General features: G+C 39.8%; 1 protein-coding gene across 3 annotated transcripts in view; it reads right to left on the reverse strand.

Annotated features, from left to right (window-relative positions):
* ATP2B2 (ATPase, Ca++ transporting, plasma membrane 2) overlaps nt 1-21,784 on the reverse strand; it is a 270,013-nt gene extending 248,229 nt beyond the window's left edge. For all 3 annotated transcript variants that reach the window (XM_014958671.1, XM_014958670.1, XM_014958668.1), the window contains exon 1: nt 21,656-21,784. The gene's annotated coding sequence lies outside the window, so the exon portion shown is untranslated. The remainder of the gene's footprint in view (nt 1-21,655) is intronic.
* Nucleotides 21,785-27,092: the final 5,308 nt, after the last annotated feature.

Consider the following 27,092-nt stretch of genomic DNA (forward strand, 5'->3'; position numbering starts at 1 on the left):
CAGAGTCAAGGGAGATGTTAAGCACACAGAAAATAACCGGCTACATTCCGAGCCAAGCTGCCCATGGTCTGACCTTAATCTGCGAGACACTGGAACCCAAACCACCCACAACAACCCAGCAGCAGCAGGCTGGAATAAAAGCAGGACACACATGGCAAGCTTTCCCATCACCAGCTTTGTGAGTTAGCCCAGGAAGCCAACTTGCAGTTACAAGCCTGCCCCTAAAGGCTTATTTTTCAGTGCTGTATTGTTCCATCTCTTCAGCAAAAGTATTTTAAAAGGAAAATACACCAAACTAGAAAGATTTTTAAAAAGAATTATAATTATATACCATGCTCAATGGTACTGCAAATCATTTACCCCTTAAAACAATTCCCCAAAACTGTCATTGTCAACAAGCTTAATTACCAACCCCATTCTTAAGGCTTTTCTTTCCCATTGCCAGATGGCACATTTTTCATCATGTGCCTTAAATCAGACACCCAGCCAGAGAACTTACGCCTGCAGGACTGGTCTTTCAGTTGGGCCAATACTGAAATTAAAATTTATCATTTCAGAGCCGAGAAAAAAAATTCCAACCATCAGGTGGGGAGAGAATAAGCTAATTTTCCTGTACTAGTTCTCCATGGGTCCATTGGAAAAGAATCCAGCTCTCCAGTGACCGGCACTGAGATTTAATTCAAAGGCTTCATAATGGCAGCTGATTTCAGAGCTAAACTTCCACCGAGTGAGAGATCACTACAGGCAAAACATTAAAAAGCGGTATTGTTGGCAAGAAAACATAATATAAGGATTTTATTAAACACTAAGTAATGCTCTCATTTAAACATAGAATCTTTTCGCTTTTCATGCTATTATTTTACAAGATCACCTCACTTGATGAAGAGGACCATGTAAACACAGCTCTAAGTAAATTTGTAATCTCCTCCAGTATAGCAATTCTTTAGTTCCTATGTCTTTTTCAAAACCAAGCATATTCACTTAAGTGACTTCTAGTTAGATCTCACATGTATATTAATAAATACACAGAGTTAATTCAGTACAAAATATTAGGTAAAGGCCAACCTTACAGAGTCAGTTATTTCTCAGAATGCTTAAGGTTAATGACATCAAGCAGACATTTACAGAAATCGCATCATTCAGGGGCTTTAAGAACTCATTACTCACAGTTGTAATCCATTTTCCTAATCCAATGATTGGTATTGAGCAATAAAACATTTTGGTCATCTGCTGCAAAAATGTTTCAGAAATAATTATTTGATTCACTGATACTATAAGAACAGAAGTAGTTGTGCAATTAAATTAAATTAAATTATTTTTGGCCTGGTATAACTAGCAAAATTTGGGATATTTCCCATGTTTAAAGGGTGAATTACAACATACATGGTATGAATATGTATCCAAAATGTATACACTCCTGCATTTAACACATTGCAACAAAGTATAGAATGTTTGTATTAATACAAGTAGATCTTTTGAAATCAAATATTAACATTTTAATGTAGAAGATGCTTGGTTTTCTTGCAGTTTTTATTATTAACACACTGGCAAAATTAGAGGTGATGCTCACAAAACAAGTTTCCTCTCCATCATTTTATCAAAACACTTTTCCTTGCGGTTTAGCATTCTCTTCCCAGGAAATGAGGCTTTTGAAACACTGCCCATACCCATCTCCCCTGACAAATTTTGAATTTACTTGCCAGTTACAACCGATTTGATGGAGAAGAGAAAACTCACAAGCATTTAGGTCCTACCTCTTTCCTGAATATCCCTCTGGGTCTGATTAAAAGGAAGGAACCTCATTAGCACAGATACTGATGGAAAAGTTGTAACTTAGTTGTACTTCTTATCTTACCACATGGTCACTCCTCGCACGTCTTCAACAGCAGAGGCAACCCTTGGTCCCAGCAGCAGCCAGGGAGGGTGACAAGGGATGGGGTGGGTGGTGCACAGGGAAAGGAGCAGGGAAAGGAAGCTGTCCTGTACCATATAGATACCATGAGGGTGGCTTAGAGACAGAGATCAAACGTGAAAGAGTCCAGGGGAAGCACACAACATCATCTGCAACAGCATGGGGACATTGTGGCATAAGAATTTAGGGACACGGCACAAGATTTGTAGGTAGCCCCATTTCAGAAATTGCTTTGCTTGTAAAACATTTTGTTTAGCCACGTGTTTATATGACATAACAGGTCTGTCATGTCAGCTACAATCTAACAGACTGGGAATAAAAGATAAAAGATAAGAACTACTATTAAAATGTTCTTAATGCTTCTTATGGAAGTTGAAAGATGACAATATGACTGTCAATAGGTAAAACCCCACAGATAAAAGATAAGAACTACTATTAAAAGGTTCTTAATGCTTCTTCTGGAAGTTGAATGATGACAATATGACTGTCAATAGGTAAAACCTGGATGGAGCTTCAAGAAGTTAATTTAAGCAGAACTGCTCCTTTAGATTGTTTCATTTTAGAAGCCACCTGCTTAGCTTCAGTTCCGAGTGCTCTTGTTATCTTGTTTAAATTTTCCAGACTGGTTTACCCATCCCTAATGAAAGATATATTCATCTAATTAGCCTTTTCCCCCTGCAATGAGGATATAGTTGACATGGGTCTTGTAAAAAATCTACATTAAGGTCAGAGCTCTGACAAAATATGCTGCACTACCTGCTGCTTGCCCCACCAGCTTTAATGATATTCAGAAGTACCAACTGTTTTCCCAACAGGAAACAAACAAACAAAAAATCCCCAAACACCCCACCGCTGCTCATCTAGACTAAACAGAGGAGGAAAAATGGTGAGCAGCAGCTGTCACAGAGTGGGAGGACAAAGACTGAAATGAGAGAAGAAACTGCCAAAACCTTTTAAAGTATCCTGATTTAAGAAAATTAATGTCTTCTCTCAAAGCCATTTTTCCCAGTCTTTTAAACTGCTACAAATAACTGGATGTCTATTTATTATACTTTCACGTATATGTTCTTCCCTACTAAACCTGTCTAAAGGTTTGCATATAAAAAACATCTCAAGCTTTGTAGAGAGAGTAGTCCCACAGCTACCTCGAAAAACACCCTTGCACAAATACAGAAACACCTCGAAAAACACCCTTGCACAAATACAGAATTGCAGACAAATACAGAAACAACTGCAGATTTAGGACACAGAACATTTGCCTAAAGTGCTCCTTCATAATCCTTAAAATATGTTCAGACGACAGCACTGATGCCAGTATAGGAGAAATGCTTGTGTTTATAACCTCATTCTTTTATCTCAAAAAAAGGGCACAACAATGGTATTTGATTGACTTACGCCATTTCACCATTGTTGCTAACAAAGTTTTTATTTAATAATTCATTATGTTTTATCTAAGTAATGTTTAAATTAACCTCCACAAAACCATTCAGAATTCAAACCTGGTCAGGTAATTAAGTAAGCATTCCTTTTAAAAAAATCTTTTATACGTATATCAAAATAGATCTATTTAAATATACACACAGTGTATATACACACAGAGACAAAAAAATGTTCTGGGAATGTTAAGGGTGCAAATCTGAGGGCTCAAGAGAGAAAAAATATCAGTAGAGTTGATGATGAAATCTAGTGCGTCTTTCGCAGGGTCTGACCCAAGGCACTCTGCCAGGGTCCAGCAGGGGTTGGAACAGCACATCTCCTGGTGGACAGAAAGCTCACCAATTTTAAGGTTAGCTGGCCCAAGATGTTTATTTTCAAATACTAAGCTTTAATCCTCGTCATGTCTGACAGCTGAGTCAAAACCTATTATACTGGAATGATTAAAGTCAAAGCGGAATCATCATTCTGTGACCTTCCAAAAAAGCAGCAGTGTGGCTACACACACTGAGATAGAGGACGTGTTACCAAAGCACAGGCATTTGATATTGCCTGATAAATGATCAGATGCCTTGTGCTCAAACCATCACAAGCTATTACCTGGATTTGTACACGCTTTCTTCAGCTCATTTTCAAAAGCAGCCTGCTTAAATACATACTTAAAAAAAATAAAAATTAAAACCTTCTCTTTATAAAATACCCAATTCTGTCTCCAACACATACTCTAGGTTTTCCCTTTTCTCTGTCATCTACTGGCCATACAAAACAAGGACCTTTAACTTTGATTCTGAAAATTATTCCATATTTCAAAATTAAATTTCTAAGTAAATCTTCACAAACATGAGAAGGAGAGAGAATTTTTTTGTTTAAAACAAAAGGAAAATAGAAAGAAAAATAGGAGATGAAATGCAACATTGGAAGAACAATACATTACTGTATTGCATGAACTCATGAGAAGATTTGTCTGATGTCACTGAAGCAGCCCAGGGTTTTTCCACAGAACATAAATAAAATAAAGGTCAAAGAAAAGAAAAAAGACTCATCTACTACCCTTGTAATAGACTATATTCTTAACACGAAACCAAGAGGGACCAAAAGAGATAATCATAAATTGCAAATAGCTTCTATGTTTCATGGACCGAGTGATAAAGACAAATGAGAATGGTCTTCTGAAAGCATATACCTGTCCAGAGAGGCATCGCTGCTGAACACTTAAATGAAAAGAAAAAAGAAATGTAACGCCATTTCAAAATATTATAAAAACCACATAAAGCTTTTAGATTATATTAATGTTGTTTGCACATTTAAAAACTGAACAACAGACTAGACATATCATGACCGCACACTTTATATAGACTACAGTCTCAAATTTGCATGAAATTAAATGTCTCATCTGCAGAATGATCTGACTAATAGTCCATTGCAATTTGCTTGGTTCACTTTCCGCAGGTTTTTTTCCATTGCAGGTATGCATGTTGTAGTTAAACTGTTTTCTCCAGAAAATATTATTAAAAAGAAATAACTGGAAAAGATATAGAAATCTGTGATTCTTTTCTATCTCAAAATGTAGATCTCAAAATATTCAGAAAAAGGAAAAAGCCTAGATCAGACACATGAAAAGGTTTGGATTGATTTCAAATGGTTCGTAGAGCTTTGGAATATCTGGAGATGCAAAAAAGTATTATCTATAACCACACATCTAAATTATTTATCACAGTTCTGTTTTACAAAAAAGTTTCAATCAACTACTTAAAAAGGCAAAAGGAGACCAAGGAGTCCTTCAGTACCTGAAATAAACCAGAAACTTCTAAGAATTCCAAACACATCTCAAGATGCAGGCTCTATTTATTTCAATAGGTAGCAATCACTTCACCTGCCATTCTCTCTCTTTATGCTCTGCTTATACTCTCTTAACACTTAATTATCTGATGGTTCTGTTTTATCCTGTCTTCAACACCCTGTACTACCAGGGTCTTTGCTGTGTTCTTGGCCCCACACGAGCCCATCCCTTCACATTTCTTGGTAGGCATTTACGTGCAATATTTATTTAATATATAGATTGCCTGTATCCCACACTCAAATTACGTTTCTCAAAAACAACATAGTGGGGTTTGTAGCAATATTCAAATATGCAAGCACCACTCATCTAAAAACCAGTCACTTCAATAAAATAATTATTATGAGAACTTTGCATGAAAGTCTATTGCATCTATTAACTGGGAAAGACATTACAACAGATTTTTCTAGAAAGCATCGGAAATGAAATGGATGTGAATGAAAAAACATGCCATAACAAATGGTTAGTAAATAACACAGCTGTATATACATGAAAATAGAGGCTGAAATACTTTAAATAGATATAATCCAGAAATTCATATAAAAATAAGCTATTTAATTAATTCTGGTACTTTTTTTTCTTTAACCTCTGAATACTTTACTGGTCATGATCCTAATTACTATGGAGGACGCTGCCAACTGATGTCAATTATATCTATCCATATGTAGCATATATTACTTTTCAAAATGTAAGATAATGTATCTTAGAACCACAGGATGTTTTGGGGAGGCCACGGGGTTAATGGGATCTTTTAAGAAAAAGATACTGACTCAGCTTCTATTTAGGATTCCCACTTTTACACAGCTTTGGAAACATTTTCTCAAGGCAGCAAGCAGGGCAAATTACAGAGCCTCTTGAGGACTGCTATTAAATATTTCTCTCTAGAGAAATCTACTGATGACAATTCTTAGTCATAACATCAGAAGTTACAGGCATTCAGTTGCAGATATTTCTACCAGCACAACCAGTATCTGACGTTAATTTAAAATTCGGTTCTGCTGGGTTTGATGCTCATACATCCCAACGAGGGCACTGGGCAACCTCACCCAACACCAGTTCCAACTTGCCAGTTCCTTTGCAGAGAATTAATTTGTGCATTAATTTTGTCAAGCTCTGTTTTGTTAGATTTACTACAGTAACCTCACAAACTCCCGACAACACACGGTTAATATTCTTTATACGATACCAGCAAACAATTCTGCAGCATCATACCAGAATACTTGCCCTTGATTAGAAACATTTGCTGGAATGAGGTTATTTTGTTTGAGTTACGACCAAGTACATTACCTTGTGTTACTGTGAATGATTCATGCACACAGATTTTAATAAAAAATTTAGTATCCTCTGTATAAGAGAATATTTAACATTTTAGATCAAATAAGATTTTAGTCTGAATGCCAAGCAGTACCACATTTTCCATGCCTTGATTATTCAAGTACCAAATCCTTATCAAACAATCAAAAAAAAAAAGGTGTTGGAGAAGTGCCAGTTTTTAAGAGATTAATATACTGGTTATGTGTAATCTTGGCGAAACCATTGAAGATCAGATTCTATTTTATCTCTTAAAAATAGGGGATCTTTTTCTCAGTCTTTTTTAATTGTAAGCAATATCTTTAGAAGATCTATGTAATGAAATGAATATGTAAAAAATCAGTTGTTGCAATTATCAGATAGTTGAGATGAAGGATAGAATCTAATCACGTCCAAAATAGCAGGTATATTTGTAAAGATTGGAACACATCCAGGAGTTCAGTGGTGAGAGAATTATTACAATCCACATTAAGAGAGTCAAAATAGTGTTTTGAAAAAAATGCACTGCATTATGCTTTTATCTTTCTTTCTCTGAAGGTGAATGCGCTACCAAAAAATAATAAAGGTATTATGCCAAATTTTTGCACCAGGCTTTGCAAGAATTGTCAAAATAACAATTGTAACTACTATTTGCAGAAAACACTTAGTTTCATTTAATGTTTTTTTAAACACACATGATTGCACCTGACCTCTCCCACGGTCCCCCCACAAAGAGCACCTGCCTGTCAACAATGGATCGTTTAGGGCCAAGTACTTGTGCATTGGCAATACTTCTAAAATGCAGCACTAGGAAAACATTTCACTCGCAAAATGTCTTCATCTAGCTCTTGAAGCACTCTCTTGCTGCATTCTACTAATGAAATTATCCATTATTATCTCATCGTCACTGCAAACATACTCAAGGACATCCTGAAAATGTAGAGCAGCCCTAATGCAGCAACAACGTTCACATCATCAGCACAAATCTTCCTTTACACCAAACACACCAATATACTGCCTACACATTTCGTTTGAAAAGTAGACATTTTCATTGATTTCAGATGAAACCAGATGCATTTAGAAACCAACAGGAGTGTATTTTTTGGTTGCCATGTGCTAAAATTCCTAGCTAGGAGACCCGTCCAGAACTTCCATTTGTGAAGGAAGACTGAACAAACCAAACCAGCCCTGGTTTCCTATAGCTGTTGATGGCTGCTTTGTGTTTCAGCTGAAGAAGAAATTCAGTAATCCAAATTCCCACATTCTGGACTGCTGGGCTACCAAGATGCCCGCTAGCACCGGCCTGCCTTTGGCATCTCTTCTCCTACTGGGGCCCACACCTCCCTTCAGCAGTACTTGCAAAAAACCAGCTTTATTGCCAGCAAGACCTTCACTGTAGATACAGCTCGCATGAGTCAGAGCGTCCTTGTGGTGCTCTTGCTCCCGTTGTTTGGCACAGCAGCTTAGATAGACTGCAAAAATGTCCGAGGACTCCGACGGCTCCGTTTCTAACTGGGGGTCTCTGCCATCAGGGCTGCTGCAGGGTTTAGTCCTAAATACTCAGAACAGAGCTATCTTCATTAGCGAACCTAAAAACTTCAGTGGGCATCAAGTATTTGTTAACTGCATGTTTCCCCCCCAACACTCATTAATCTACAATGACTCCAAATCACTGGAGAGAATTAGCAAGCTCTACTCCATTGGTGCTCCCCAGCAAATACTCAAATATTGGGAAAAGTTATAATCACCTTTTATCAAAAAAATCTAAGTGTTATAATAAAATTATCATTTTCCTAAAACTATCAATTTTAGTAATTTTAATATGAAAAAAATGTTGGAAAGGAATTGCTGTGTTACAACATAAAAAAATGAGTTAATATTAAAACCAGAAAAAAAAAAATAATCCAGAAATTAGTTTTACTACTCTTGTTTTGTTTAATCTTCAAGATATTGGACCAAAAAAGTTCTTGGCAGTCTTAAATTTGATTTACTTGGAAATTAACTGTTTTTGAAAACCACTGTCAACTACTTTCAGGCACTGAAGTCATTGAACAGGTCAGTTCTGCAACCTGTACATAATGATTTAATGAACATGGAAGAAAGAACTGCATTTAAGTCTATTTCTGGAAAATGGCTTTTGAACATGGTTTTTAGACTGAACATAGGGTGGGCTAAAATTGTATTTCAGCTTTGTGAACACTATTTGAAAAATTTAACAAGAATTCTTGAACTTCATTACTGCATATTTTTTAAAACGTTCTTTTTTGTCTAGTTAGATAATTGTTAAAGTGCATTTCCAATCACAAAGTAACATATTTGGGGTGTTTAAATGGTCCCAATTCTACAAAGCAGTTATGCAGCAGAAGGATCTCCTCCATCTACGAACAAGAATTTGTTCAAAATGCAGACCATCTGTGTAATACTTGCACCACCAGGATTTCTGCATGACTTTTCCCTGGGGAAATATATAGATTTCTAATCATCTATCGCTTCCTTTTGAACTAGACATAAGGGATTTATGAAAAGGATTTTTGAGACATGCCATCAGTCAGATAGCTTTAGAGAGAAATATTAGGTTCTCCAACACATTTTTTACACGACTACTTGGGACACTCACAAAAGCAATCGCTTCCTCTTGCCAACTCTCACATTATTATGTAATATACCCAAGCTTTTACGTTTATTCAGCACACACAACTGTGGTTCAATTTGGCACATTTTTGGTTTTTAAATATGAATAAGAATGCTTCAAAGAATAAAACTGAGTTGGGAAATATTTATATGAGAAGCTGAGTATGGATTAAAATTACTTGGCTTCAAAAGTAAAATTAGATGATGTTTAATTTAGTTTATTTATGAAGTTGTATTTGTTCAATTTAAATATGTAATCTCCTTTGAGAGAGTTCAGCTTTGCAAAATGATAATCTGTTCCTATATTTCTATTAGTTGTGATTTATTCTGATTCATTCCTTTGTTCGAAAACGCTAATGAAAGCAGATGATGCCGAAGAAGATCAACAAGCAACAACAACCAATACAACCATTGCTCTGGAAAAAAAAAAAAAGGGGGGGGGGGGGGTGGAGAAGGAAGAAGAAGAATATTCCTGGCCTCGGGAATAATGATTTGAGGCATTGTGTTCATTTTGTTTATCAAGCAGCTATTCAGCCTCTAGTGGGGCCCAAGTGCTTATGCAAGCAAAAGCTTTTCAGAGTGCCTGCAGCTGCAGCCCTGGCTCCCAGGTAGGTGCAGGTTCAGAGCACAGCTGCCCCGGGCAGCCTGCGCTAGCCCGGCTCCATCTGCACCTACCGCTGAAAATACAGGATTGGGGGGGGGGGAAAGACTGCGACACAAAAAGCAAAAAATCTGAGTCACGGATTTCTAGGGAGACGTCGGTTATGGAGAAAACCAAGCACAGGGACTCAGCTGCCAGGCTGAACCAGCATGACCTCAATTCTCAATAACTCATCTCAAAAAGTCGCGCAAAGACACACAGCAAATTACATTTCTCCTATGGGTATATATTTAAGAGAGATGAAGAGCTAAAATCAACCTTGCTGGGCTTTGATGATGTGGCTCAAGGGAGGCCAGTCACCGCTGAAAGCTTCTGGGACATGCAGATTGCATGGATATATGAAGGACAGACCGATAGCAGCTGTACTACTCTGTACACGTCGTGGCAATGCATGTAAGAGATTTTAAATTCAGACATACCGGCTTTCTAGTTGGTTTATTTCCCTGTCACTAGTTGTTTACTTATTTACTGTACTCCTGGGGTAAGCTCCTCACAGGTACTGTCATGCCTGGACAGCAGGACTAGAGAGACGTGCCATAAAAGCCTTCCCCCAACACCAGCATCAGCGAGTCACAGAGCTCCAGCCACGAGCTGTTATCCTAAATATCTGTGAGGCTTTCTAGGGTCCAGACTTTAGTTTGCAGCAAGACAGAAAAATCTGCCACCAGTAACAGAGACCCTCAGAAATATCTTAATTACATCAAGAATTTTTCCATCCTGTAAGCAGCTTGAAACCCCTCCAAACCTGTCACAGGTCTACGTAGTTGTTCTTTATGAGACTGTTTCTCATGGGCAAGCACAGATTATCACACCTGCCTTTCCCATGGAAGCTGAACAATCTTTAAGTCATAAAATAATAGGTTTGGGGGAGAGTCCCTTTTTCTAGACCCCCCTTCCCTAGACTGCCCTCACCTCACACATTTAGAAAGAGTAGGATACACTCCCGCTTCCTTCCTAAACTGAATTCAAACCAGTTTCATCAAGCCCTTATGGGTATCACTATAGACGTTTTGTGCTGTGTGACTTAATGAAGTAAGAGGTTCATTCTATGGTCTGTCCAGTCTTTTGCAGGAATTAACTTTGTAGCTCTCGAGAAATTTTTATCTCAAGCAATCACAAGTGTTCCCGTATTTGTCTTTTTATTACTGTAGTGGGACTTGGTTGCTATAAAAAGGCAGAGCCATGGGAGAGAAAGTCAAATCCATAGAAAATTTTGAATTAACTAAGACCTCGAGCTGTGAGGCTCTGGGTTGACTACAGAACAAATGGAAAAAGCAGCCCAACACAGCAATGTGCTGGTGGCACTCCTGAGGGTGGCAGTTGGTATGAAAGTTTCTAGAGAACCAGCTGTAAGGTCAAACAAGAATTACTGAGGAAGGGAGTGGATCCCGCGTGTGGGAGGGAGTACAAAATTGTTATTGTTTTCAAGTGAACCACTGAAAGAATAACTTTGAATGGAATTAAACTACACAGTAAACTAAACAACAAAAAGGATTTTATAGCAACTGCTCTTTATTTGGGGTGCTTTTATATACATGTATATGTATGTACACATACATACGTATACATACATACACACACACATATTTTATTTTCTGTGTTGAATGACTTATCCCTTTCCTTTTCCAGCAATGGTCAGAACTCTTCTCAAGCAAGCTGCAAATTGAAAACTGTCCTAATTAGCAGAAAATCTTTTCCAGTTTCTGTGTTACCAGTTTCCCACTGGGTGTACCACTTCAATTTTTACACCAGTGTCACAGCCCCTGGGGTCATGCCTCTGCCGAAAAAGAGTAGGGTTAGGCATTATATTTCACTGAATGTAATAAACCCAGCACAGAGGCTTTATACAGAATCACAGACCTTCATCTTCTTTGCTTCCCACTGATCCCAAGCAAGAGGCTCCCAACAGTGACATCAGTGGTACTGCCTCCCCACATAAAGAGCCTTGTTTTAAAAGAATAATATGTATGCATATTTCTAGTTACTTTATCATTTGTTCTTTCTTAGCATTCTCATTGAGTTTTATTTTAAATATTATAATTATCTTTCTCTCAGGGTTTGGCAATTAAAGCTCCAAAAGTACTGCTACTTACCTTATTGATAATAAAAACTTTAAAAATACCATGTCCTGTATCTGCAGCTTTCATCTGCTCCAGATAAGATAAAGGAGAGAAGATTTCCTTAGAAGGAAACTAGACCTGATGAAGAAATTATATTCTAGTTTTCTCTAACAAGTGAAAAAAAAAAAAATTCCCCAAAAATACTCTCCTAGCAATATTTTTAAAGATACCCTCTTAATCCAAAAGAAGATATGTAAATGAGGCTTGTATGTTAAGACCTCATGCACTCAATTTTAATGCTTCAAAAGGTTCAAGAAAAAACATTTCAGATGTCTTCCATTTTCTCTTTCATTTCTTTCCATCTGCAGTTCTGGTATCAGAATCATGTTTTCAGATTAAAACTTCTAAGTGTGTTCCTAAACTAGAAAAAGGAGGACAAGGGCAGGGAAGAGGACACTTAATTTATTATCTTTTCACATTAGAGTTACAGGGAACCTTAATGATATACCAAGCTATAAACCCTGTAGTTGGTACTATATTAATCATCTGTCTACATGAGAAGTCAGATAAATATATAATCCTGTTTCTGCATTGCAGATTTTATATGTCCCTTCCTCAGGTTATTGGGGTTTTTTTATTATTTTGTAAACAGCCCTTTGAAGGAGGGTACAGGGGAGAGAATCCATAACAAGGTAGGGAATGGCACAGTAACTATAGCTTCTTAAAATGAACAGATATATTAAGATTCATAAGAAGATAATGAAAAGAAATAGGCAGCAATTGAATCGATGCAGCAGAGAGTACCTTTTTTCACCGTCTGAGCACCATTTGTCTCTATTAACATGCTGTCACTTCACCAAGGTCAAGTCTGTTAGGAGCCACAGGCAGCAGCTGGCCCACCCAGGCTCCCCCCCCCAGCCTGGGTACCAGCCAGGTCCCACCTGCACACCCAGTGGTCTCTATCTGCATGTCGCCCACTGCTATATCACATATTCCGGGAAAAGATACACCCCCCTCTTTTGGCTTCAGCCCAAACATGTAAATAAATCCCACCCCTCCACATTATATACCCATCTCTGATATCTAAGCACTGCATAGAACAGATAGAAATACCCAATATTATTTTGGATGAACCAAAACAAGATTTAAAATCAAACGAACAGAAGATTCTGCACATAGTGGTGCGTAGATGTAAACTGAGCGCCCTGGGGACTAACAGCTCCCCACATATGCTTAGTAATAAAACATCAGCTCAAAATCCCGATGCCCTGAAGGGGGATTCTTGATGCTGCAATAGAAATATTAGGGCAGTCCTTTCATCCTCTTTCAGGTCAGCCCAAAACAGAAGGCAGCCCCCTCTGCCTTGCCCCTCAGTGGCACAGAGTTCTGGCCTGCCCAGTGCAAAACAATGCCAAATAACGCAGTGAGGGGATGAGAGAGGCACCAAACGTTTACCATGAACCAAAGAAAGTAACCTGCAAAACTGAGAGTTTGCCCCCAAGCCCATATGGAAAGCTGGGAGGTATATTGCATGGAAATTAGGCATATCATTACTTCTGTAACCCCCCTGCTCCAATAGTTTGTTTTCATGGCGTTTTCAGCCATCTTATTCAGTAATGCTGATTTAGCACTACCATTTTATCCTGCAGTTCTCTGCATAACAATGTACCACCACAGCATTACAGAGGCATCTAGTCCCACCATAATGCAAATGCCCTCCTTGGGTAGTGCAACAATGTGCACTGCGTCCAAGAAACTGGGCACAATTCTTCTTTGAATTGCCCAGGTTAGCTACACTATCCATACATAGGTATTCCTTTAAGTACTGGGGGCAGGGAGGACGACAATCTCATTTCATTGTGAAAAGCAACACGAAACGGGGGCAGGGAGGATGACAATCTCATCTCATTTCATTGTGAAAAGCAACACGAAATCATTATTTCATTGCAATTGCAATTCACTGGTCCCTTAATATCAAACCTAATTTGATATATTTTTAGAACAACATGCAAAATTTTCATTATAATTCAAGCAGAGGAAAGGAACGTAGTAAGCATACAGCATAAAATTAAACAGTTGTCCTCAGCCAGGACAACGGTTTCTTCCAAACTGACTTACAAAGGACACAAATCAATGCTGCCTCCTGACATTTGGGATCACACACTTCCCAAGGAGGCTGGAACAGTTTATTGGGAACACTGTTCTCTTGTAATTACCTTTGTGACACAAAGTGTACCATTCTGAAAGACAAGTCGAAATGGCAGCAGCGTATTTTTATTGTGCTTCATCAGCATCGGTGTTTGTGTCAAGGTTAGTGAGATGCTGAGCATGACCATTACAATACATTCACCCATCCTGGAAGAGAAATGTTCTATATTGCACATGCCAAAATAAACAGTCACCGTACTCCCATAAAGCCTAACTCTTTTCTCAAGGTCCACTAACGCACCCAGAAACCTACTGCTCCAAAGGCTGGGGGTGGCAACGTCTGCCTTCCAAAGGCAACAGCCTGAGGCAATAAAGGCAACAGGAGTGGAGGTCCTCACCCTTCCTATTTGTGGAGAAGCGTGCTACAGTTCTAGGTGAAAAATGGCTTAAAAGCAGAATGCAGCAGATCATTGCATGCGTGGGAGGGTATAAAATATGTCCAAAACTGTTTGGCTTTCATGCATAAGGCTGCTTCTTGCTGGCTGCAGCCTGAATGGGCTGGTTGCAAATTTTGCTAATACCTGGACTAAATAAGAGTGGGACATCCAATCGATGAAGAGATGTGAGACAGCACCATCAAAGAGGCCCATCACATGTAGTGCTTCTGCACAGAGACGGCTGAGATTTGGAAAACTGAGGCCCTCGGGTTCCAGAAGTAAGAGTAGGCTGAACAGAAGCACCCCCCAAAGGAATGGTCTCCAAGAAAAGGATAAAAAAGCAAAGACTGGACAAAAGACCCTGGAAGTAAGGGAAGATCCTGGAGTTCTGAGATGCAAGGAGACAAATGCCAGGGGAGGCCTAAGACAGCCTGTGTGTGAGATAAAGTGGGGTAAAAGCTCTAAGCTCGTTGGATCTTGAATAAAACCCAGTATCCAGATCCAGTATGGGTTGTCACCTCCTGCCTCACCTGTGACAGCTGGCTGACTCAGCTCTCCTGGACAGAGGACTTGCCCTGACAGCAAGCTCTTACTCCTGCTCAGCATCAGCCTACACTTGTGGTTCTTCACATGCTGGATCAGCTTCAATAAGCCTGTAGGCTCATGGAAAAAGTTTGAGGCGTTTCTACTTACGCTTTTCCCAGAACGCTTAGGGCTGACTCTCTCTGACCTTATGCTTAAAGGTCAGTATAAAATTCCCATTCTATTATAAATGGACAGCACTATGGCAGTGTGCAGAGGGACTTAGCTTTCACCTAAAATAATTGTTAAACCAACCCAATAGGCAGTTTAACCAATACTTTAAAATTGTGGTAAGCTGTTGTCTCTAGCAAGGTGGGAATTGTCTTATCAGACTTTGGCTGGGCTATACAGAGGGAGGAATCCTTGAAGACATTTAAAATGCTGTGTCTCGTCCTAAACCGAGGTACAAAGTTTGCATTGAATTGGACTAGGGAGCACAATTCAAATAAGAGCACAGGAGATAACTTATCATATCGAGACAGCTCTTGTCTAAGTAAAAATCTTCTCAAAAGAAGTGTATATATGAGGAGTGTCATTTACTTCAAATGCTTAACTAATTTCCAGAGGTCAGGAGCGAGGAAGGCCAGTGAGCTGGGCAGGAGATGACTCTACGGAAATATCTCTTCACCCAACATCTAACAGATAAGCATCTTTCCTATCTTACTTCTTCATTTTGTGTGAGAGATTTTTCAGCAAGATTCAAATAATATTGGACTAAAACTCATTTTATTTTTAATTCATTTCATATGGTTTTATTTTTAACTCACTTTAATTGAAATGCAGAGAATGAAATTATCAATTGAAATTACCTCATCAGCTGTGAGTCTTCATTCTTTACCATATAAAATAAGCTTTTAGTAAACCTAAATCATTGGTTTTCCTTTTTTGTCCTCAAAAAAAGTTTATATACATACCAAAGTGCATCTACGATGCTGATGCAATGCATTGGACTTCAATATTGCAAGTTCCATACTTTTAATTGTAAACATATCCAGGGTATTGACTATATTTTGTCATTTTTTTGGTACACAGCGCTTCAGTTCTGGTCAGAAAATCTTGAAACTGCAGTTCCAGGTCAAATCTTCTCCTTCCAAGTGATTTCTTGCAATGCAATAGCCAAGTGTCCTTATTAATGAGCTGGACGATACAACTGAGAGCACTCTCTACAAGTTCACAGATGATAAAAAATGGGGAGGTGTGTTTGGTAACACCAGCTGGTTGAGCTGCCATTCAGAGGGACCTCCATGGGCTGGAGCAATGGGCCATCAGGAACCTTGGGGCGTCCCAACAAAGGGAACTGCAAACTTCTGCCCCTGGGGAGGAATAACCCCAGGCAGGACAGGCTGGAGGCCAACTGGCTGGAAAGCAGCTCTGCAAAAAAAAGGCCCTGGGCTTCCTCTGGTGAACCCAAGGTTGAGTAAGCCAGTGCCATGTCCTCACAGCCTCCTGGGCTGACAGGGCATTGCCAGCATGACAAGGGAGGCGAGCCTGCCCCTCCACTCAGCACTGCTGAGACATCTGGGCTCCCAGTGCAAGAGAGACACGAACTTCCTTGGAGCGAGTCCAATGAAGGGACATAAAGATGATAAAAGGACCGGAGCACCTGACAAGCAAGTTGGAGGTTGAGAAGACAGGGACTGTTCAGCCTGGAGGAGAGAATGCCCAGGGGGGAGGACCTTATCAATGTCTCTAAATAATTAATGGGAGGGAGTAAAGAAGATGGAGCCAGACTCTTCTCAGTGGTGCCCAGTGAAAGGCAAAAAGGCAATGACAGCAAACAAACAGAAAATTCCATTTAAAGACAAGAAAACTGTGAGGGTGGTCCAACGCTGGCTGAGGTTGCCTGGAGAGGTTATAGAATCTCCATCCTTGGAGATGATCAAACCCTGATGGGACACGGCCTTGAGCAACCTGCTCTAGGTGACTCCACTTCGGGCAGGGAGGGTTGGACTGGACAATCTCCAGAGGTGCCTCTCAACCTCAACTAGTCTGTGATTCTGTGCCTCTGAAATCAGCTTCTCCACCCATTTCACCTTCAACACGTGTGGAAAGGAGACACTAGGTAAAAAATGCACAAACTCTTTCAAACAAATTACAATTATTACTGTTGGTCCTCTTCTAGGTTTTCACCTGAACTGCTTCTGATAGCCTGGTGCACAACCCTTATGTGCTTTAACCATGCTATGGTAACTTTAAAAACAAGGAAAAACATATCACCAACAGGATGAACTTGTTCATATAAGATGAGGTAGAAGGAAAGTATTTTGTATCTTGGTTACCATTTCTGAACTATGCCAAGCCTGCTATTTAAGCAGGCATCCCACATCACTTCTGAGTCTTCATATTTCACCGATCTGCAGTGTTATGAAGGAACATGTCCTGCATTTTACAGTGATGCCAGCCTCTTAGAACTATTTTCCTATCATTGGGCTATTTTAAAACATGTTTCATTTCCAACCCTTTTATTATAAATGGATTCTTTCTCTTCAACTGCAAATCTCCATTTTTTATACACAAACCAAGATCATATATCAAGAAAAATAACGTAAAAAGCATGCTTTTTCCCCAGACATAAATAAAACCTGCAAAACTTCAAAAAAAACCACCTCCAAAGCTCTTAAAATTGTGCCATATGTTTATACTTTTACGAAAGGGCACCAAACCTTAAAATAAAAATTACAATAAAATGCTATTGATCATCTTCATTGCTTTATGTATGAAACCGAAGCCTAGATATTTATATAAGCTATATAAGTCTATATATCCTTTACTTATAAATACTTGCATATAAAAAAATCAGGCATACGGAACATAACCTATCTAGGAAGAAATATTGCTCTATTATGCAACCGTTCCACTAAGGATATATTTTCTTTGAACACGATGTATAGATAGGTGATCTACAAGGATAAATTCTATAGAGCCTTACAGCGTTGAGCATCCCTGCTGTGCATAATAAAGCCCTGGCAAGTGGAATCCAAGCTGAGGTCTCCTAATGGCAAGCAGAGCGCCCGGACTGCAGGTGCTGCAGAGGCAGGAGGACTATCCCGGTCACACAGATTGCTGTTGCTCGGTTTGCAACCAAGCCCTGCTGCCAGGGAGCCTCCATTCAGAGTGGGTTCATTGCCACCTTCTTGGCTCAACCAGAAAAGAATCTTAATGAAAGCATGAGAGAGGCTGTCTTAAGCTTTAGCAGCGCATTTTAATATAGGAATTAAAAACACCTCTCTAGGAGCAGATGATTTAGTCATAATCATCCTTAGCTCTTTTTTTTTTAACCCCTTTTTCAATTGACTTATCAAAATTATTCAGAAATGTTTAATTTTAATCATTGGGGGGGGTGTCAGTTGATCAGATAACATATGACTATAACTAATTTTTGTTCACTTTCAACAATCAGCCAGAAAGGCACAGCAATACTTGCTAAATTCCATGTGATATCCTGTAATATCCTTCTTTGTCTCTCCTTGAAAACATAATGAAAAATCTGGCAAAAGGCAAGCATATTCTCTACAAGGTTCCACAGTCGGGTGAATCAAATAAACTGCTTTCTTCCCTTCAGAACATTATTTTATGTCCGACCTGTGAAAGTATTTACATTTATCAAAAGGAGGTGGGTTCAATTTACAGAACTACCAGCTGCTGGAGTCCTACTGCAGTATAATGGAGTTTCAGTGAATGTGAGAGATAGTTACAAGGTCACGACTTCTATATTTATTTCAAAATGTAACAAGGAATTACTACATATACAACTGATATTTGAAAATACGAACTGCAGGATGAAAATAAAAAAAGTGAAAACACTCGTAACATTCCTATACGTTATCAGAACGTATCCTCACATTGTCAGTATTCGGACAGGAATATATATTTTTAGTATGATTAAAGAATGTTTGCATCCCAAATTCAACAGCACTGGAAAAGATAAGCTGTATATTTTAAACGCTGTGGAAAGAGGAAAGGGGAATAAATAATCCTTTAAAACTGTTTCCTAGATACGTGATATTAAATTTAAAAGAAAACAGCACTCACAAAAGTCACTTCATGGAAGCTCTTAAAAGAACAGTATGATACCTAGGTCATCGTTACCATGTCTTCTGTAACCTGTAATCCTACTAAGAAGCATGAAACTCTTCCAAGCTGTGTCAATATACATGCATGAAACCTTTTTATGTATGCAGAAAGCATGAGAAATATCATTCACTTTTGATTTGCAACAGGAAAAAAAAAATAATTACCTTTCTTGTGAAAATGCAAGTGTATTTACCATTGATGTGCTGGGCCAAAATCAATTCTCCACAGAAATGAAGGAAGATATACGGAAAGGAGGTAAAAGGGGGCACACACCAAAAAAAAAAAAAAAAAAAGGAAAAAAAAAAAAAAAGATGGCTATAGAGCTGCAAAATTTGCATTGTAGCTGTTCCTCATTTTTAAAGGTGCTGCCAGTCTAGGCATCTTTGTAAATGTTAATTTTCTTATCAGCTCATGCAGAATGACTTTCCTTCAGGCACATGGAAGGGTTGTACGTCCTCACAGCCTGAAGCTGCATACAAATGTTCACTGCAAAAGTGACTGGGCTGGTAGTTGGTGTTGCCACTGCTCAGCTGTTCCTCATTTGCAGAAGATGCTGTGACTTCTCCCCATCTGTTTCACATCTTGTGAAAATGCAAGTGTATTTACCATTGATGTGCTGGGCCAAAATCAATTCTCCACAGAAATGAAGGAAGATATACGGAAAGGAGGTAAAAGGGGGCACACACCAAAAAAAAAAAAAAAAAAGGGAAAAAAAATCTTCATGCTGCATTACTATACACAACTGATCTACAAGCCTTTTTTTTCTGCCTTATTCACAAACTTAGTCATTTTACCAGCGCTACAGGAAAAATATGAAACACTTCTTCACAGGTAGCAATTTCGATTAAAATGAGAGGAACATGAACAAAGTAAAAGCTGTATGTGATCAAAGACCTGCTGGATACCTGAGTCAAACAGTTATTTCAGAGCAAGGTACAAGAGCTAGTCATGCATATGGATGACCTCTCACAAATTAAATGCTAATCAGGAATGCATCTCAACATTAAAAAAAAAAACACATGTGGACTATGAAGTAGATCTGTAATCTCTTTTACTAAGCAAAGACTAACAAAAAGCCCTCATTATCAATTTCATACTGCATACATCCAATATTAACCACAAATACCAGCAATAAAAGCTCCGGTTTTTCCATATTAAGCATGCCAGCTACGTTTCAAACATCCTAACTTGTGTAATGTCTCTGCAATCCTTTCACAGAGTCCCTACCAGAATGCAATCAGGAGGTCAAATGACCAGAAGACCTAACAAGCATGCAGCTCTTCAGACGCGTGTGGATGCTAAAATGAACAGTTTGACCACGAAAGAATACACATTCCCTTTTAGCAACTTCAATACTTACCTTGCGGAAGGGATGGATGGGAAGTAGGGGGCTAAGCATCTGCTCCTGGCTGCCTACGCGCCCCAGGGCTGCCCACAGCCATCCTTCTCCTTAGTCCTCGGCCAGGAGGTGCAATGCCCAAGCAACTGCCCCAGCTTGTGTAGGACAACTTAAAGTCAGGAAATGAGAGGCTGGGGAAGCGCCGGCTGCCGCCCGGCACCACTGGGCAGATGCTGCTGCCAGCGCCGCAGGCTGGGATCAAACGCACAGAATCTCCCTTTACATAATAGGAAATGACTCCTGTAATCTTATGTTTTCTGTTAAAGCGTTGTATGCTTCATGAGCAGCCAAAAGCTTTGCCATGCAGCATTCAGGGATTTAGGGCTGATTCTTCTTTAAAAATAAATAATAAAGAAATCTATCAGTCAGAATTTTTAGTAGATTGTACCATACACCACAGAAAGCCTTTCCCCACCTTACCACAGGAAACATCATGCACGCTTAAAAGAAATTACATAAAATTCCCCGTGTCTTTAAAAGCATTTTCTAATCCATTTCAATAGAAATGCTTTTTTTTTCCATCTGTGTGCCCTTTACTTTCAAACATACCCATTGAAAAAACTATAAGCAGCTCTATAAATAAACCCAGTTCAGGATTACATATTTTCCTAACAAGAAATGTCTTTGCCTATCACAAGATAATATTAGTTCAAGTTATGAAAAAAAAAAAGTCAAAATGTACTGCTCACATTCTAGTGTCTTTTCTGTACTGCACTTCTGAAAGAAAAAAGGGACATCCGATTCTTACCAGCAATGATAACAGAAAAATCCCATCCACGTGTTTTCCTCATCACTAAATAACAGATTTAATCACAATCAAGCCCATATGTTTAAAAAAAACCCCAACAAGATCATACTGATTTTTCAACCTGCAAAATCTCAGCGAACGATTTCTGATGCAAGACTGCCTTTTTAGCTATGCAGTTTCTGTTTGACCTTACAGAATAATCTACACAAGTCGCAGCGTTACCTTTCCAGAGATGCACAGGGCAGGAACCAAAAATCTAACGCATCCCTCAGACCCAGTCTCCACACCATTTTCTCATCAGCTTGCACCTTCGCGAGGAGCAAATTGCCAAATAAACAAGCTCAGAACGGAAAGGGGAAAGATTTAATTTTTTTATTATTATTATCGTTATCATCATCATCATCATGATTATTATTCTCATGCTGTGGATGTCGCTACTTACTTGGCTAAGATATCATCACAAATCCCCCCAAAAGGCTTTCAATGAGGCGGCGGAGCACTGGCGGTGTGGCATCTGTGGGGGCCGGCGGCGCGGCGCGGGTCCCTCTGCAGACTGTACCACCGCGGCGGGCGGGCGGGGAGGCAGCGCGGCGCCCGGCCCGGCCCCGCCGCGGGGAGAGGCGGCGGAAGGGGGGAGAACCGGCGGCGGGCGGGAAAAAAAAAAAAAAAAAAAAAAAAAAAAAGGAGGGAGAGAAAGAAAAAAAAAAAAAAAAGAGAGAAAAAAAAAAAAAATACCGTCTCGGGAAGGAAAAAATGGACTCAACCACCATGTTTGTTGTTTGGGATTTTTAATGCTTCCCTCGGGATAATGACAAAAACGGAAGATGGCAAACTACCAGGAATATGCCACTTGCTCGGGAACGGGAGAAACCTTCAAGGACAAGGGCTGTCAAGCGCTATCGCTGTCAGCGGAGCGGGAGGGGGGAGCGGAGGGCTGGGTACCACCGAGGGGCGAGGGGAGCGGCGGAACCTCCGCACCCCCGAGAGCCGGGCGCTGGGGCTCCGGCCCCGACCCGCTGCCCCGGCCTCGGGAACCCACTCCACCTCGGGCACCAAACCCAACAGCCAGGTCTCCTGCCGATGACTTCCTAATCACCTTTCGCAAAGATGCAGCCTGCTCTCCTTCTGCTTATGTAAGGACAACGCTGATCACCATGAAAACAACAACAAATTCTTGCAGGGCTGCCGTGGCTTTGTTGTATTTGTGACCCTGCCATGCCTTCCACAAACGTAAAGCCCGTCCAGGAGAGGCAGGCAAAATACCCTCCTCTTTAATCTGCTCTGCTCACACGAGCGTTCGCTGGAAAACCATCCATGCCTGCATCATGCATGTCACAGTAGCTTTATGCCCCCTTTCCCCCCCCCCCATATATATTTTTATTTAACCATACAAAATAAAGCACTCTGCCTCACGATAATGACAGCCTTACACTTGGAGGAATCAGGGTATTTTATCTTGCTATCTATTTTGTGGTATTTCTTTAAAAAAAAAAAAAAATCTACCTGTTATTTTGAATTATCAGCACATGCAGGATTCTGAAAGGTACAGGGCTTTTTCAATGGAATACCATGTTATAGCCCTGCAAAAAAAAAATCCAAGTACTAAAAATAAGACAGAGACATCAGTCCTTTAAAAAGCATAACATTTCCTGTGTAATAGTTTGGGGTTTTTTTTTTTTCAAAGTAAATTGTGATCAGTACGTGTACCCTGTTCAGACTGCGACTTCAAATTCTGTACCTCACCCCATTCAATCCTGAGAGTGACTCAAGACAGCAAAATACCGTGTTTTTTCTTGAAGTCTGTATAAAAGAGTGCAGCTGAAAGTTGGGATGTTTTCTGTAGTATCCTAGGACAGCAGTGGTTCGTGACTTCCCCCTGCCTTGGCCGGAGTGGGCAACTGGAAGTGAGCGGACCTCCCCGAGCACTAATAGGAGTAGCTGTGCTGATGCTCTGTCATCCTGCCTTACTCGCTGCTCAGAATATCAATTCAGCCAGTTAAACCAAAAGTCTGTACTGCACTGCACCAAAATGGAAGCTATTTAAAAAAAAAAAAAAAAAAAGAGAGAGAGAGAGGAAAAAAAAAAAAAAAGAGCTAGGATCATTGATCAGGAGTTTTATCTATGCTGATCAATTTTTTTTTAATGAAGTAAAATGTAAATCAAGACTAGGATCAATGCAGATTTTTCTCATGTGAAACTGCCTTTATCGTTAGAAAGCTACAGGCAATTCCATGCATGCCAGGACACTCTATGCAGTGACTTTGTGTTATATTAAGCAGAGAGACGTGTCCCCTTTTTTCTTAGCAAGCCTTTGGTACAAACTGCAGCTTTAAGGAGTGTGGAGTGCAGGCTCCAAACTGAATTCGAGCATTGAACAAAACAGTATCAGAACAACAAAAGCGTAATATTTAAGATGTTCTGTGCTTAGGTCCATAAATGCTGGTGACCTCTACTGCGCTGTCAGAAAAGCAAGAAGATACCAAGATAATCTGCAATTATTTAGCTGCTGAAATTCATTTTTTTCAGTACGAATTTTAAAGGTAACTTGAAAAGCAATAAAAGGTTGATTGACACAGTACCAAAATACATTAAAGAAGATTTTTTTTTTTTAACTGTCTTTCCTGGATTAAGAGAGGAACAGTTTAAAGAAATTCAACACAGTATAAAAACTTGTTCCATACATTTGGCTATTGCCAGTTTTGAGGACTGCTGCTCTGAAAGATTGTGTGCCATACTCCAGAAACTTCAGCCCAGGTAGAGAACCATAATGCCTATACTTTACTTAATCAGGAAATACTCTAATTGTTATTTTTGATTAATAAAATAGGCAAGGGAATAAGAGGAGGAGGAAAATAACAAAAAAGAATCTTCAAAAGGAAAAAAAAAATCCTAGTTTGAACTATTATAGACCCAATCCAAAGGAACAATTTTTCACATGAGTATTCCCAGCGCTCATTTAATTTAGGGCCTCGAAAGCACCCTACCACATATGAAGATGAACAAGCTATTAACCTTTTTGCTAGGCTCATCAGTCTGGAGCCTGTTCACAGCACTGCGTGTGTTTTACTGCTAGTGTTGGTGCTACCTTCATCACAACGCTGGTAGTCATCCTCCTGCCACATGGGCAAGAGCAGGCCAAGCAGTAACACTGAGCTCAACCCCAGAAGATGCCCTTTCCGGCCTGAGAACTGCACTGCTATGTCACGGCACCATCCCCACCACCGGGAGCTTGTCCTGCTTTTGGATCAAGAAGAACGAAGAGTCACATTATATTTGTCCTTACTTAAAGCTACCAAGCCCAAACTCTTCAGAAATGCTACAGATCCTTTCTCCAGCTGCTGAGCACCAGCACGGCTGAGAGTCAACACCAGGAAGTCCTCTGGGTCCTCCAAGAAGACAGAGGACCCAGCTGCAGGGCGAAGGATGCGCTTGCTGTCCTCGGAATTACAAACCCACCCAACCCAGGGAATACCCACTAGACAGAGGTACGGTGGTGTATTACAACCAAAGCTAAAAATAGCAATCCCCCCCCCCCCCCCCCAAAATGGACCATTTAATAAGCAGCACCAACAGTAATATTCTGACCTCAGAATTTAAAGGGGGGCTTTTTTTTACTGGTTTAAACACAACTGTGAAATAAGTAAAATTTTCCAACTGGCTTGGCTTTCGGCATGCCCAACCCAAAATGGCTGCAGTGGTAGCTGGCGCTTTTTCTAGATATTTCATCATAAAATGTAATAGCAAAGCAGTGCAAAACAATGTGGCACCTGAACAGTGCCTCTCCTGAAAGGAAGATCTGTTAGTGCACCTTCACGCTTATCACAGTGTCCAGCGGCCTATTATTTAGCTCTGACAAAAGAGCAATTTAACACCTTAACTTGGGGGCAAGGAGTGGAAATGGAGCAGAATAGGAGCAGAAAAATGGAAAAGAAAATAGAAAGATGCTTCTTGGGACTAAGTTTTAAAAACACAACAGTGCTTATGGGATGTGAAAGGAATGGGACTTTAGCTGTGGAGCTTGAAATATGACTTGAAAAATTGCTTCTCCGGTAAAACTTCAACTGACAATACAGAAAATATTCAGGGGCAAAACAAAGAGTCTAGCTAATTTCTTTGGACAAAAACTGAATTCCATATGTGCTGGTGATAGGCATCATAAGCACATTTCAAGGTCTTTATGAGATAATTAATGACAGGAAACGCAGGAACATAATTTTAATTCCTCTTTCAGGATCTTGGGGACCAAGACCTCCTTTTCAGCAAGGCAGTCCAATCAGAGGACTAGCACTGGAAATCAGTAGCAGATTTCTAATACTCTTCTAATCACAACCCAGATACTGAAACTAGAACAGCAGACTGGCAGCCTTTCATATTTTTAAACCTAATTTCCTACATTTTAAAAACAAGAATTAAATCTGTTTTCAGACTCAGTGTTTCTCCAGTTTTGTAACATTCTGCAGTAATATGTCTGCAAAGAAACAGCTTGCATTTCCAAACTGCGCAAACATGTTGTTATCCTGGGAAGCAACGTGACCTAATAAAAGAAGTTGAGGAGAGGGACCTCAGAACACTCAAATTCAAGGACTTGCCCTGCTGTTTCTTGACAGTGAGATGTTAGTAGGTCACTTGATCCCACTGTGCTTCAATTTCCCTAACTATCAAATAAGTGTATTCACTATTTTAAATTACAGCAGTTATAAGTTGCTTGATTGGTTAACCCTTTCCTGCCTTTGAGGGAAGGGTGTTTGAGATACCTGAGTCTACTCGGTGCAGTACTGAAGGTTAGGAGACAAGGAGCATTTAAAACACATAAGCTCACTGCTGCCTTGAACTGTTCTATCTACCGTATTTATTTTACTCTACAAATTACTACTTGTTCTGATAAATTATTGTGGTCCTGATCCTCCTAGATCAGAATCCCAGCTTTCTCAATATCTGAAAAGAAGCCTACCAGCCAGTCAACACTCCAGTTACCTCCTGCCCTTGGATCTGTACCATCTGATATCTATGAATACACAAATTTTTCCTCTTCCATTCCCTAACCACATCCAAAAAGAGCAGATGCCTACAAGGTTGGGCTGGCCCTGCTGTCCCCCTCCCTGCCACATCATTAGTGCTCGGAAAACAAAACCAGACTCTCAGGATCACCCAGGCAGGAAAAAAGGTCATTAGGGCCCTTCAAGAAGAACAAAACAGCAGAGCTGACTGGAAGCAGCATTAATAAGCTGGAGCTTCCCAATAAAGTTGAAGTAAACCTGACTCCCTGCCACTGCCCAACCACAGCAATGACAGAGAGGCACCTTAACGGTCTCCTCCAAAGCCATCTGTACTTGCCACACTGAGCATCTGCAACATCTGATACCAGCTAAACCTAAAGCCACAGCTGAAATCAGCTTCCTCATGATCCCAACAGTCTAAGACATTCCTAAGAACATGAAAACAGTATTAAGCAAGCATTCTACCTTCTTTAACGACAGAATCTTCCGTCTCACGTGCAGATTAGAAAAAACTGGTTTTTGACACTCAGAATAAATCTTAACCAATAAACTGGCCTAACAAGAGCTTGAAAGAATTACCTTCTGAGAGTGCCACAACTTTTAGGAACTGAAAAGCGAGATAGTCAATGCGCTGAGGAATCCCCCTGGCATTCAGTGTGCATTCAAACTCCATAAATATACCAGTCTTTGAAACAGGACTTGTGCCAACTACCTTCTAGCATTAATCTGTGTACTTAACATAATATATTGGTACCAGTGTGGGCCTCAGAAGTAATTTGTGGCTTTCCACCATACGAGTTCCCTTCTCTCTGTTCTGGAAGGGTCTGTTACACTTCCTCTTTGGTCTCACCTCACTGCTTCTTTGGTCTTACTGGCAATTAT

This window comes from Calidris pugnax, unplaced genomic scaffold (genome assembly GCF_001431845.1).
Source record: "Calidris pugnax isolate Ruff unplaced genomic scaffold, ASM143184v1 scaffold376, whole genome shotgun sequence".
Classification (NCBI taxonomy): domain Eukaryota; kingdom Metazoa; phylum Chordata; class Aves; order Charadriiformes; family Scolopacidae; genus Calidris; species Calidris pugnax.